Source organism: Aotus nancymaae, unplaced genomic scaffold, assembly GCF_030222135.1.
Source record: "Aotus nancymaae isolate 86718 unplaced genomic scaffold, 86718_ANA_hifiasm-v0.15.2.pri h1tg000041l, whole genome shotgun sequence".
NCBI classification, from domain to species: domain Eukaryota; kingdom Metazoa; phylum Chordata; class Mammalia; order Primates; family Aotidae; genus Aotus; species Aotus nancymaae.
In genome coordinates this window covers 2,208,086-2,222,008 of record NW_026988455.1, presented here as the reverse complement: position 1 = coordinate 2,222,008, position 13,923 = coordinate 2,208,086, and the positions used below count along the sequence as shown (strand labels likewise).

Sequence of the window (13,923 nt, the reverse complement as noted above, 5' to 3'; positions counted from 1 at the left end):
GGTGCATGCCTGTAGTCCCAGCTACTCAGGAGGTTGAGGTGGGAGGATCACCTGAGCCTGGGAGGTCAAGGATGCAGTGAGCAGTGATTGTGCCACTGCGCTCCAGCTGGGGTGACAGAGCCAGACCCTGTCTCAATAAATAGATAAATAAATAAATAAATAAGAGGCACCTGAGCTCTGGCGCCAGATTGCCTGGCTTAAATCTCAGCTCTGCTAATTATTAGCTGTGTGACCTTGGTCTAGTTACTTAACCTGTCTGTGTCTCAATTATAAAATAAGACTAACAGTAGTACCTACCTTATAATTATTATGAGTGACAGCTATGCCTCCGAGATGTGTTTTTAGGTCAGAGTTAATCAGGCAAACAGAAAAGTGAGAGTGAGAGCAGAGGTGACCTGGGAACGCCTGCCTGTTCTGCAGGAATGTTCCCCTCCCTGGAGCTGGAATCTGGGCAAAGATAAACACTTGCAGCATGAGGAAGGCATTAAGCATTACCATGGCCAAACAGCCCAAGGTTATCCTTTTTTTTTTTTTTTTTTACAATGGAGTTTTGTCATTGTCACCCAGGCTGGAATGCATGGCGCGGTCTCGACTCACTGCAACCTCTGCTTCCTGAGTTCAAGTCATTCTCCTGCCTCAGCCTCCTGAGTGGCTGGGATTACAGGCAGTAAACCGTGGGTGGGGACTGTGGGCTCAAGGACATGGGATGTGCTCTTTGGGGCAGAGGTGTGGGGGCTGCCTAATGAGGAAATGGGCCTGATCTAGACCCTGAACCTCCCTACGGCTTCCCCGTGTGGGGTCCTGGGGCTGAGAGGGCTGTCTCTTGGGTATGCTTTTAGAGACTGAAGGTCCACCATGATCCCATTCATTCTTTTATTCATTCATCCACCAAACATTTATTAAGCACGTATTACGTGGCAGGGATTGTGCCTAATATTGTGATATCTAACAGTGAGTAAGACAGAGCATGCTTTCAAAAAGCTCATGGTCTTATGGTAGAGGCAAGTAAATAGACAACTGTCACACTGGAGAGTGTTGTGCTGGCGGAAGAATCAGAGCGCACCTACCCAGCCACAAGGTGGCTGGCGGAAAGGCAGCCGGATCAACTCCATTGGTGGGTGGTGCTGCCAGCTCCCCAGATAATCTTGGGAATTTTAATCAAAGGCTGGTCCTGATGGGAGGGAAGGACTATGAAATGTCGGGGGAAGATGAGCTTATGTGTGGTCAGTATGGTCATCTCTAGACTCACAGAGGTTGAGGTCATGGCTGCAGCATGCACCCTGGACCTTCAGCTTTCCCGAGACCCTCAGTGTTTCTCATCTTCTCTGAGACTTGCCTGACTCTGGGATCTGCAGCACAGCTGTTCCTATCCTATGCATGTTAATTTCCTCATGAAGAAATAAGGAGGGGTTCAGTGACTGCCAAGGGCCACACTGGCTAAAAAAAGCAAACCAGGACCAGAATTCAATTTCTCCATACGTCTAAGTTCTGAGACTATGCTCCATCTCTGGGCATGTGCACTCTTCCCCTAAGATATGCCTTTGGACTCTTATCTTCCCCTCACCACCCATATCTGGAGGCCCACTTGACTGCTGCTCACCCACTTCAGACCACAGGCAGGTATGCCAGCAGTTTCTAGGTTGCCATGGGGAGCAACGGCAGAGGCAGAGTAGTGGGGTGGGAGGGCACTGGCTTTGGAGCCGGTTGGCTCTGTGTTTAATTGTTTAACACTTACTGGCTGTGTGACCTTGGGAGCCTTGCTTATCCAGTAGGGTCTTCAACTTCCTTCTCCTACATTGGAAATAGGAAGACTGTCTCATGGGGGTGGTAGTGAGGATGGATGAAACTCGGTGAAATGTCTAGTCCAGGGCTTGGCATTCAATGCACTGTTTCCCTTTCCTTTCAAAACCTGCCTAAGGACTCTTGTTCTCATGTCTCAACCTAACATAGTTCCTTCCAGATACTTGTTGGTACTCATCCACCAAGGTCTTTGCCAGCCTCTTTGGTGTCTCTCTGTGAATTCTGTGCACCGGCTTTAGGCAGCACGCTGCCTTAGCTGTGTGGCTTGGTGCTGTGCCTTTGAGCCAAGAAAAGGAGCCCCTCTTTGGAGTGAGGATTTCAGCCTCCCGTCTTCCATTTGGCCAGGTTGTTCTGGGCAGAAGAAATCTGCTGGCCTTAGTTGGTAGCTCTGGAGCCTACTTAGCTGAGTCCCCGCCTTCACCAGCTAGGGTGCTCCAGTGTGGGGTGCTCTATCTGAATTAGGCAGCTCAAGGAGCCAAATCAGGCTTTCTTCTAATGAGGAAATCAAGGTCTGACTGCAAAACACAGCAGCGAGAGTTCTGCCCTTTCACCACTGCTAAGGAAATACTCATCCTCACAGCCTTCCTGATATATTACCTAACCTTCTACATTTGTGAGCAGTGGCTCTCACGTATTCACGTGCTGGAGATGCAGACTCCTGGGCGCCATTCCCAGAGCGGCTGATTCATTAGGTCTGGGAGGCCTGGGAATTTGCATCATCCCAAGGTGGCAGATCATTCTGAGAAGTTGCCCCGTGGTAAAGCATGTGAGTTTTGGAACCAGGCTGGGATCCAAAGCTTGGCTCTGCCACTAATGAGCCACAATTCTGGGCAAGTTTACAGATGGTTTCCTCATGGGGTTGTAAGTAAATGAGATAAACGTGTAAAGTACCTCCCACAAGGCCTGGTATATAGCAGGTTCTCAATGAATAAAGGTGGCCATGGTGGCATCGGTGGTAGTAGAAGTAGGGATTGATGTTATTATAACATCTTCTTCCTTGAAGGGTTCTTCTGCATCTGATCAGTAACAGATCATGAGGAGACAGATTATCCGACAGGATGACTCTTTATATCGCGGTTATATGGGATCACCTTCATTTAAACAGATTAGATGGACCAGAAGGTCAGTGCTGAGAGTCTTCAGGGCAAAGTCCGAGCCTCTACGAAGGCAAAGGTCTCCTATTTGGCCTTTCCCCAAAACACCGGCCTCAAAGAAGTACATGGGAGTGGGCTGCTGGGACTCTCCCAGAAGGCCTTGCACCCCTGCCTCTGCCTTGTCTGGGGAGTGGGCTGTGCTTGCCTCTTGTGCTGGTTGGATGCCTAAAGGCATATGTTGGCCTCCTTGTAGGAGAGAAGAGAATAAAACATGACAGTGAGCAAAGAGAGAGTGCCAGTGACAGAGCTCAGCTTGCCAGTAAATGGCCGGGGAGCTCTCAACTGCAAAGGACTATGGGGGAAGAACTGTCCTATTTGATACTAAAGCACACCATAAAGATTCAGTGATTCAAGCTGTGTATACAGGAGCATGGATGACAGACCAAAGAAGCAAACTAGAAATCCAGAACACCCAAATGCATAGATTTGAATGTAGTATTTGATAGAAGTGACTTCTCAAATTGGCCAGGTTGTTCTGGGCAGTGGAAATCTAATCTCTCAAAGTGCTGGGGTAAAGATAGACTTCAAAAAACAGTATTGGGAGATCTGGAAAAAGATAAAAAGATATAAGACCTATCATCATACGTCAGGAAAAACTCCAAATGGAGCCAATTTTTAAGTGAAATAGTAGAAATCATAAAATGACTAGAAGAAAGTATGGGCTAATTCATTTATAATCTTTTGAATAAGAATCTCCCTCTGTGATTCAAAATTCAGAAGCTGTTAAAGATTGGTAAATTAGACTACATGAAAGCAAACAAAAAACTACTGTATGACCAACTAAATGAGAAAAACACCATAAGGAGAGGCAAAAAATGAACAATCAAGTGAGAAAAAATAATTGCAACCTATAAGGCAAAGGACTAGTCTCCTTGATATCTACAGAACGCCTAGAAATCAAGGAGAACAAGACCAGCAACCCACAGAAAAATGGGCCAGCCAAGGACATGGGGAGCCATTTCACAGGAAAAGGAATACAAATGGCCCTTTAACATATGAAAAGATCCTCAGCCTCACTTCGAAGATAAAAAATACAAGTTAAAACTATACTGAGACACAAGTCGCACCCAGCAGATTGGTACACACTAAAAAATGTGACCGCACACCTTGATGGAGACGCTGAAATGGAAAATGGTGCAACTCCAACGGAGAGGGATTTGGCAACAGCCATGAAACTTACAAATGCATTTTCTGTTTACTCAGCATTTCCTGCATGGGAATCTGCCCTATGGCTATATCTGCACAGATATGAAACTAAATTAATACAAGGTCATTCATTGCAGGGTTGCCTGTAATTGTAAAATTGTAATTGTAAACTGAACTGGGACATATCCCTCAATGAAATACTTTGCAGCTTGACTAAAGAAACACTGTACTGATTTGAAAATATTTCTAGAATGTACTGCTGAGTGGCCGAAGTAAGGTGCAGAATGGTATCTAGAGTGTGATACCTTTTGTGGAAGGTCGTAGGGGCACAAGTAAATACTCCATATTGGCTTTCAGCTGCATAAAGAAATGTTGGCAAGACACAGGTGAGATGAAGAGAAGTGGTTACCGATGGTGGGAGGCGGGAGGAGGGCGTGGATACAGACATCACGGGGTGGGGGTAAGATTTTGCAAATCTTCTATTTTATAGTCTTTTAATTTATGAGCCATGTGAGTATTTACTCCCTTAAAAATATTTCTTTCCTTGGTGGGGCACGATGGCTCATACCTGTGATCCCAGCACTTTGGGAGGTCAAGGCGGGCAGATCATGAGGTCAAGAGATCGAGACCAGTCTGGCCAACATGGTGAAACCCCGTCTCTACTAAAAATGAAAAAAAAAAAAAAAAAAAAAATTAGCTGGGCGTGGTGGCGCACACCTGTAGCCCCAGCTGCTCAGGAGGCTGAGGCAGGAGAATTGCTTGAACCTGGGAGGCAGAGGTTTTAATGAGCCAAGATTGTGCCTCTGTACTCTAGCCTGGCAACAGAGTGAGACTCCATCTATAAAAAAAATTCTTATTTTAATTTCTTTATATTTTTAGAGATAAGGTCTGGTTCTGTTGCCTGGGCTGGAGTGCAGTGATCCATAGTTCACTGCAGCCTTGAACTCCTGGGCTCAAGCAATCCTCCCTCCTCAGCTTCCCAAGTAGCTGGGATCACAGGCACATGAAACCAGCACTCCCTCCACTAGCTAATTTTTATTTTTTATTTTTTTCATATAGATAGGGCCTCATTGTATTGCTCAGGCTGGTCTCAAACTCCTGGCCTCAAGTGATCCTCCTGCCTCAGCCTCCCAAAGTGTTGGGATTATAGGCGTGAGCCTCTGTGCCCAGCCTAAAAAATAATTTTAAATAAAAAAGATCCCAGCTTGTTTCCTGCTTGCACTTCCCATGGTATCCACTTCTCTGGATGCTGTTGACCTACCCCTGCAGCCCCTTCATGCCCCAGAGAACTCTGGGAGTGGCTCTCTTGCTGTCTGACTGTGGGGCCAAAGGGTCTGCTCACCTTGCCTGTCTTTTTTGGCTTACCTGTCTGCCTAGCTAGATGCTGACCTTTAGCCACACCTTCATCCACCTGGGCCCTAGTGACCCTTGATTTCAGCTATTTAATAGGTCAGGGGGTCAGTTTCCTTCTGAGAGTAGAGGTGACCTGAGAGAGAAAAGGTGGGCCCCACAGAGAACTCCCCACCTAGGCTGCTTCCTCTCTGGCAGAACTGAACTCGGCAGATGGCAAAGTGCTTGGAGCCACCGGGAGCCAAGGTGCAGAGAATTCTGTGGAAGGAAGCTGGCTTGGAGCTTGGAAGCCGGGCAGCGAGGTGCCCGCTCATTTGGCAGGGGTGCCCAGTGCGAGAGGAAGCCTGGCTCCTCAGAAAGCTGTGCCAGACACCCCCCTCCTGCCCCAGGGCTTCTCGGAGGCCCTGGAGAGTCTGATGCCTCCCCAGCAGCCAGTCCATCTGGGCTGGTGTTCAGGCAGCTCTGGGAGCGAGGATATTTTAGATGTGTCAAAAGTGACGAATGTTGGAAAGTGCCATGGGCATCTCTGGGAGCTCACAGTTCATGCTGGCAGCTAAGATGTGCCAAGCTTTTTGGAAGAAACTGAACTCTGGAGGAACTTGGGCAGTCTGCTGTCCCAGATGTGGGTGGCAATGGGATGGGCTCTGCCAGAGGACAGAGCCCTGACGTCAATAAAGACGGGGCTGGGCTATAGTAATGCCTGAGGTCTTGGTAGAAGGGAGTGGCATTCTGAGAGGCCAGCAGGGGCAGGGAGGAGCAGAAGTGTGTAGATTTAGAAGCGGGCAGGGGCCTGAGGTTGGAGTCAGCAGCATTTGCAGCGGGCAGCAGCGGGGACCGTGGAGCTCTGGCCTGTTCAGTTCTGCTAGCCAGGATGAAACAGAGGCAGCAGCCGGAGCCAGCCTGAGGCTGGAGGTGAGCCCGGGGCCTTCGCCCACAGTGAGGCTGGAACAAGGCTCCAGTGTGTCTGCATGTGAAAACACCGCAGGGAATGTGTTACTAGAATTCAACATCTACCCCGAATATAATGCATCCTAAGAGGAGGGTGCCTTGGTGTTCTGTTTGCAGCATGGCCCTGGTTTGCGTGTAGTGTCATTGGTTCTCTGCCTCTGCAGGGAGATGGCTCATCCCAAGCTACCCAGCCAGGGAGGTGGCTCATCCCAAGCTGGGGTTGGAGGAAGCTGAGGCAGTGGCCAGGATAGGCTGTGTAGGATCAGGTTTAGGTGAGTCACAGGGAAAGAAGGGAGTCAAAGAAAAGGGATCGTAAATATGGACCAGTAGGGTTGTGGGGTGGTGGGGGCACAGGACCCAGCTGGGCAGCCCAGCCTGTCTTCCGCTGCTGATGCATGGGGCTGGGGTGTCAGGGATGGATGGAGAAGTTAGCACCAACTCCACCTGCCCCAGGTGCTTTCTGATGAAGACACAAACTCGTCTTCTAATTATTGTTCTTCACCACCTCCTGCCTCCCTGCAAACTCCCACAACCAGGAAGGAAAGAAAGAGAGAGAGAGATGACAGAGAGAGTTCCTAGACATCTTTGTCATCCTCCCTATCATGATTATGATCATCGTCATCCAGGCCTCAACTTCTTACATAACCTGCTTAACTTGTTGAGGACTGAACTCATCTTTCCACCTCCTACCTCCAACCAGCTTTTGCTAACTTCCTCATTCTGCTCACACATCCCTCTCTTCCAGGCACTGGCTCACCCCCACTGAGTCATCTTCCACTCCCCCTTCCTCTTTCTTCCCTCCTACTATCAGCAATTCTCTGTAGCATGAACGCCTGCAACTGCTTCCCGGGAGGATCCATCGCTTCCAGTCCCCTCTGTTCACACGCTCTCCATCCTGCAACACGTGGCTCCAGCCATGGCTCCTCGCAGGTCCCAGGTGCCTCTGTGCCTTTGCTCCTACAATTCTCTCTGCTTGGAGCCTCTCTTCTCTTCCTACGCCTTAGATCCCAACCTTGGAGGAACAGAACGTGTAGACAGTTTTCCTGACAGCTGGTCAGGGGAGGGACCCTTCTCTGTGCTCCCCAGTCCCCTGTGTAGACCTTGAGGGTGGGACTGTTTGTTGACTTGCCCATTTCATGACTGGGCTCTAAGCTGTTCATATCTTATGCATCCACGTGGTCCCATCACATGGCCTGCACAAAGGTGGGTTATCTGCTGAAGTGATTTAACAGGATAATTCATTTTTCTGCCCTTTCCAGGGAAAGATTTGCTACAGTGAGGCCATACCAGGGGGAAGGGGAGAACAGAGGCCGGGCCTGCCCTCTTCACTTCTAACACCCACAGTCCCCTTCATACGGTCAGGAGCCACTGGCCAAGAACACGCAACCCTGGCCTCTGTCTGCCCTCTAGGATGAGCTGAAGAAAGGCACCAACAGATAGCAAGCGAGTTCTGGGTAGTCTTTGGAATCATGACGGTGGTCCTTGCTTCGCCCTCGTGGTAAAGCCCTCTAGAGCCCAAACCAGCGTCCTTCTCCCTCTTCCCTTCCTCTTCTAGACTTCCTCATTTATTTTGAGCCTTGTAACTCAGTCTTTAAAAACTCCCTTTGTGAAGGCTTTTCTGATCTCAAAGTGTTTCTTGTGATATTAATAGGAGTTTCGGGGAAAAAGGAATTTTGTGGCCAAATAAATTTGGGAAATGTTGTATTAAGCAACGTTAATCAGGCTTCCTGCTGGCCTGAGAGAAGAAGCTACTGTGCATTTAATCTCTGGTAGGGGCAGATGATATACAGAGGCTCTCAAACTCAATTACTTTGAAGCAAGCCGCCCCTACCCTCTGTATTTCCCTTTTTCGCCAAGCATCTCTGGGACTGATAGTCCATAGGGCACTGTTGAGGAAATTCTATCTGGGTAGCTTTTCAATGGCCTTGTACGCTGTCGAGCGGTGCCTGTAAGGCCGGTTGCCTCTCCAGGAGCTCAGACACGCCCACCCCCCCTCACACAGCCTAGCCCTCTCTTAAAGAACCCTGCCAAAATGCAAAAGAAGTCTTGTAAATCTACCCAATAGCATTCGAGTCTTAGTTACCCAATAGCAGTCGAGTCTTGTAAATCTACCCAATAGCATTCGAGTCTTAGTTACCCAATAGCAGTCGAGTCTTGTAAATCTACCCAATAGCATTCGAGTCTTAGCTACGCAGTAGCAGTCCAGTCTTGTAAATCTACCTGCCAATAGCAAGCTTGCCCTGCTCCCGATAAAACCCCACATCTGAGAGGAGTCCCTGCGACTTCTCCGGCCCCTCCTGTCAGACCACAGAACCTCGCCCGGGAGCTGAATATATTCGCATTGGATCTTCTTGTGCTGGCTTCAGTTTCTTCATTTTAAACTCGGCAAGGACCCAAGGACCCTTACAGCGCCTGCAGTCTCCTCTGTGTGCTGGGGTTTCGAAGGCTAGTCCTCGCTGCTCTAATGGAGGGCAGAGGCCCGCGCACTTTAAGAGCAGGAAATGAGTTTCTAAATAGGTACATCTGATGGTTTAGACATAGTGCTCTAGGACCCCAAGTCCAAGGGTCTTGTGGAGCGACTTTGGGGGCTGCTATGGGAGATGGGAGAGGACACAGAGGATGAAAGGGTGGGTTCCTGACTGCCCACCTCGTTTCAACCCAAACAAAGTTGCTTTTAGGTTTTAACGTTTTCTGCTTGAGATTCTGTTTGTAGGAAGGTTTCCACGGCTGACATGCATTCAAAAACCACAAATCTAGACCAATCACTTCTTTTAACAGATTAAAAAAAAAAACAAAACAGCCTAAAACCTGAGGTGCCAAAAAGCTAAAACACACATCAATCAATCGCATAACTAGATACTGGTTCTAGAGTCCAAGTTTCTGGACACGCCGTCTAATGCCCTTTCCACACACTCGCGCGCTTGTTTACTTCCTTTTGACTCGGCCAGTTTCAAAAGAGAATAAAAGATAGCCGGGAGCAAATAGCAGTGAAGAGACCAGGATAAATCCACCGAGAAATAGTGGGGGAAAGGGAAAGAGAAATCCCATCTGCCCCGCTTCTGATCTGTTTCGCTGCAGTTCTTCTCATGCTCCACCTTCAAATGTAAAGAAACGGATGCTAAGAGCAAGGGCTGCTGATGCCCAGAATAACTCTGGAGGAGACACAATACAGCACCGCAGCCTCCAGTGAAATGAACTGTTTAATCCAAACCGCACTATTCTGTAAATAGTCAGTCTATTGACGAAGAGCTCTGCAAACGGGCAGCTCCTAAGCAAGCCGCCGGAGAGAACCTGGAAGGAACTGAAGAAGACAGAGAAAGATGGCAGGTGTGGCTGTCTTCATGGGTGGGTGGGAGGACTTACATATGCACTCTGTGTTCAATGCATGGGAGGTGAGGCGGGGCGGGGGGAGGGCAGCAGAGAAATTCAGAGTAGCTCTCTTCATCCTTTGCTTTGCCTGGCTGGCTAGAAGTGTAGTTCTTTTAATTATAATGATGCAAATACTTATTATTCCCTTCCTGCATGTCCTGTGTAGTTTATGAACCGCTCACAAAATGCTCTAAGGTAAACAGAGCCATCCTCAGGGCTGAAACTTAAACCCAGACAATTTGGCTCCAGAGTCAACATTTTTTCTTTTTCTTTTGTCTTTCTTTTTTTTTTAGGTGATGAATCCTAAGTGCATAGCTCTGTGAGTATCGTGAGTGTCCAGTGTAGCCACCATCAGGACAAAGGCAGAGAACATTTCTGTTCTCTGAGACCTGTCTCCAGGCAACACCATCATAAGAGGTAACTGTTCTGACTTCCATCACTGGAGATTAATTTTGCCTGCTCTTGACCTTTGAGTCAGTAGATTCATACAGTAGGTGCTCTTTTGGGCCTGGCTCTTCTCACCCAGCACTGGGTGAGATTCATCCATGTTGCTGTATGCGCAGAGCCTGCATCTGAACTCCTCTGCCATTCTGCCTCTCATCACATTAACGAATTCTATGTTGCCTTCCAGAAATGTTTCCTTGGAAAGTGGCTTGGGTTTTGCAGAGTTGACTGAGCCTGAAGGAATGGAGTGAGAACACAAAAGGTTAAGTTCGGAGGGTGGCCTGGAAGAGAGCTTTTTAGATAATTCTCTGGGGCTGTTCTGTCTCTCACAGCCAAGTTCCAAGGTCCCAGACTCACTGCCATCAGCACACGTGCTCTTTTGATTTTGTTTCTCCTTTTGCAGAACTAACTTATCACTGCTGCTTTCTCAGACGCGTGGACAGCATTCTCAGGTGTCATTTAGGGCAGTGGTTTTCACTTGAGGGGTGAGTTTGCTCTGCTGTTAATCCCCCCACCTTGGGACATTTGGCATCATGGCAATACCTGGATATTTTTGGTCGTCAAAACGGGGCAAGGAGAGTGCTACTGGCATCTAGTAGGCAGAGGCCAGAGATACTGCTAAACACCCTTCAATGCACAGGACAGCTTCTCACAACTAAGAATTACCCGGCACAAAATGTCAAGTGTGCCGCTATCAAGAAACCTTGGTCTAGGGTCAACACAGGAAGTTGGTGGCTATTCTCTTTTCCGATACAGTAAGAGAGGAGGCAGAGCAGAATGAAAAGAGCTCTTGGCCAAGAGTCAGAAGATCGGGTTCAGGGCCCCGCTTTGCGCCGACTAGCTGTCTGACCTTGTTAAGACGATTTATCCTCCACAAGGCTGATTTCCCCATCTGTCACTTAGGAGCTGTGAAGCCTGCCTTTCTTACTTATAGGCTTGTTGTCAGAATCACAAGTGAGAATGTTAGTGGAATCTCTTTGAAATGCTTACATGTTGTTATTATATTTGACTGTGACGACAAATCAAACTTATATGGGTGTTTCTGTGTCTAACGTCAATGGAAGAATAGTTTTGGCAGGGTTTCTGTTTCCCTGTGTTCAAGTTCCAGGGTCATAGCCTCCTTCTCACATTGTGTGGGAAAGGAGCTCCTATACAAAGGGTGTTTCCTGGAACTGTGGGCAGGGCTTCAAACGTCTCTGCAATTCTCTAAGCCTGCAGCTCTCCACACTGAACCTTGTCGTCTAGAAATTCTCTTTTAAATTCTTGTGAGACCTCTGACGGGGTTTGCTCCAGAAAAGCAAGGCATTTTTAGCGCTGAAACTTGGATTTTATTTTGTCACTCACATAAGAGGCCTAGCGCTGTCGCCCCTCCTGGGTGAAGATATGCAGTGTTACAGCGACGTCAGTCTGATGGAACGTTGTTGAGCTGGATGTGCTGTGTCACACAGTGGAAAGGGGGCACAACTCTCTGTGAGAGGCAAGAGCCCCGGTGCTGTGCAAACTGGCACCACAGTACCATTAGGTATTTGTTTAAACCTTGGGGACCTTTGCCTTGTGAATTTGAGAGTGAGCTGAGGCGGTAAACAGCTGTACCCCATCACAGTTGTGGAAGGGAGAGTTAGTAAGGAATAGTGTGGGACATGGATATTTTGTCATTATATCGTAACCATTAACAACATAAACAGTGTTGTTTGGAATCAAGGGGCAAATTTGCGCTACACTAAAGGCTGTTCTGGTCCCATCTAACAAAGTTGTTTTTAGGGTTTTTTTTTGAGACGGAGTCTCCCTCTGTTGCCTAGGCTGGAGGGCAGTGGCGCAATGTCAGCTCACTGCGACTTCCGCCTCCCAGGTTCAAACGATTCTGCTGCTTCAGCCTCTGGAGTAGCTGGGATTATAGGCACATGCCACCATGCCAGGCTCATTTTTTGTATTTTTAGTAGAAATGGGTTTTCACTGTGTTAGTAGGATGGTCTCGATCTCCTGACCTCATGATCCGCCTACCTTGGCCTCCCAAAGTGCTGGAATTACAGGCAAAGTTTTAAAGCAAGCCTCAAAAGGGTCAAACTGTTTCTAAATAATTTAACTGCACCCCAGGACAAAGCTGAAGAACATTTAAAATAATGTAGGCATATCCAGCACCAATTAGGTAAAATTCACAATGTCTGGTATCTAGTCAAAAATTACCAGGCATGCAGAGAAGCAGGAAAATACAACACATAATGAAGAGAAAAATCAATCAATCAAAACCAACCTAGAATTGTTACAGATGGTAAAATTAGTCAACAAGAACATCAAAACATTTCTTATATTTCGTTTGTTCAAGATGGTAGAACATGTAAGCATGCTAAGAAGAAATATGGAAGACATAAGAAGTCTGCACTGAACTTCTAGAGATTGAAAAAACAATGTCTGAGAGATGAAATCCATTGGATGGGATGAATAACAGATTACACATTGCAGAAGAAAAGATTAGTGGACTTGAAGGCACAGCTGCAGAAACCATCCATATGAAACACAGAGAAAAAAAGACGGAAAATAAATTAACAGAACATCAGGGAGTTGTCGGGCAATTTTAAGAGGCCTCATATACGTGTCATTGAAGATTCCAAAGGAGACAAGAAAGAGGCCAGAAAGTATGCCTAAAGAAATAATGGTGGAAAACTGTCTAAATCTGATGAAAACATTAATGCGGAGATCCGAGATGATCAATGATCTTGAAACACAAACAACGTGAGGGAAACAAGGTACAGAATAATCAAATTGCTGAAAACCAGTGATGAAAAGAAACTCTTGAGAAGAGCCAGAGTAAAAAGCCCTACTGCATACACAGCAACAAAGAGAAGAATTCAACAGACATCTCCCCAGAAAGACGGTCTACTAGAAGACAGTGGGGCAGCACCTTTAAGGTTCAGGCAAAGATGCGCAGCAAATCCCATTGCCTTGGGCTCCTTGTAGGTTGGTGGATGTTGGAACAAAAATCTCATCCTCAAAGCCTAGCTAGGTGTCAGCAAGAAACATGGAGCACTGATATGTAGTGGTCCAACAACGATTGCAGCCTCGTGTTTGGACTTATGAGAGAATATAACAGGAAGCGAGATGAAGTAATGGAAAATTTCACAGTGATACCAGGAAGAGATCTGAGTTCTAGAACACACTGAATACATATTTTCCCTTAAAAGTGACTTCCTCAGTGTGGCGATTCCTCAAGGACCTAGAAATAGAAATTCCATTTGACCCAGCAATCCCATTACTGGGTATATATCCAAAGGATTATAAATCGTTCTACTATAAGGACACATGCACACGAATGTTCATTGCAGCACAGTTTACAATAGCAAAGACCTGGAACCAACCCAAATGCCCATCGATGATAGACTGGACAGGGAAAATGTGGCACATATACACCATGGAATATTATGCAGCCATCAAAAACGATGAGTTCGTGTCCTTTGTAGGGACATAGATGAACCTGGAAACCATCATTCTCAGCAAAATGACACAAGAACACAAAATCAAACACTGCATGTTCTTACTCATAGGCGGGTGTTGAACAATGAGAACACATGGACACAGGGAGGGGAGCACTATACACGGGGGTCTGTAGGGGGGAAATAGGGGAGGGACAGCGGGGGGTGGGGAGTTGGGGAGAGAGAGCATGGGGAGAAATGCCAGATATAGGTGATGGGGAGGAAGGCAGCAAATCACACTGCCA

At 47.3% G+C, this 13,923-nt stretch overlaps 1 protein-coding gene and 1 long non-coding RNA gene across 2 annotated transcripts in view; one reads left to right on the top strand and one right to left on the bottom strand.

The window, feature by feature from the left end:
* The window catches only part of LIPC (lipase C, hepatic type), a 173,034-nt gene that overhangs the window by 47,874 nt on the left and 111,237 nt on the right, over positions 1 to 13,923 (bottom strand). The window lies entirely within an intron of this gene.
* LOC135268657 (uncharacterized) overlaps positions 9,405 to 13,923 on the top strand; it is a 244,723-nt gene continuing 240,204 nt past the window's right edge. Inside the window, exons 1-2 of the long non-coding RNA XR_010336955.1 lie at positions 9,405 to 9,725; positions 10,061 to 10,184. This is a non-coding gene — a long non-coding RNA (uncharacterized LOC135268657). The remainder of the gene's footprint in view (positions 9,726 to 10,060; positions 10,185 to 13,923) is intronic.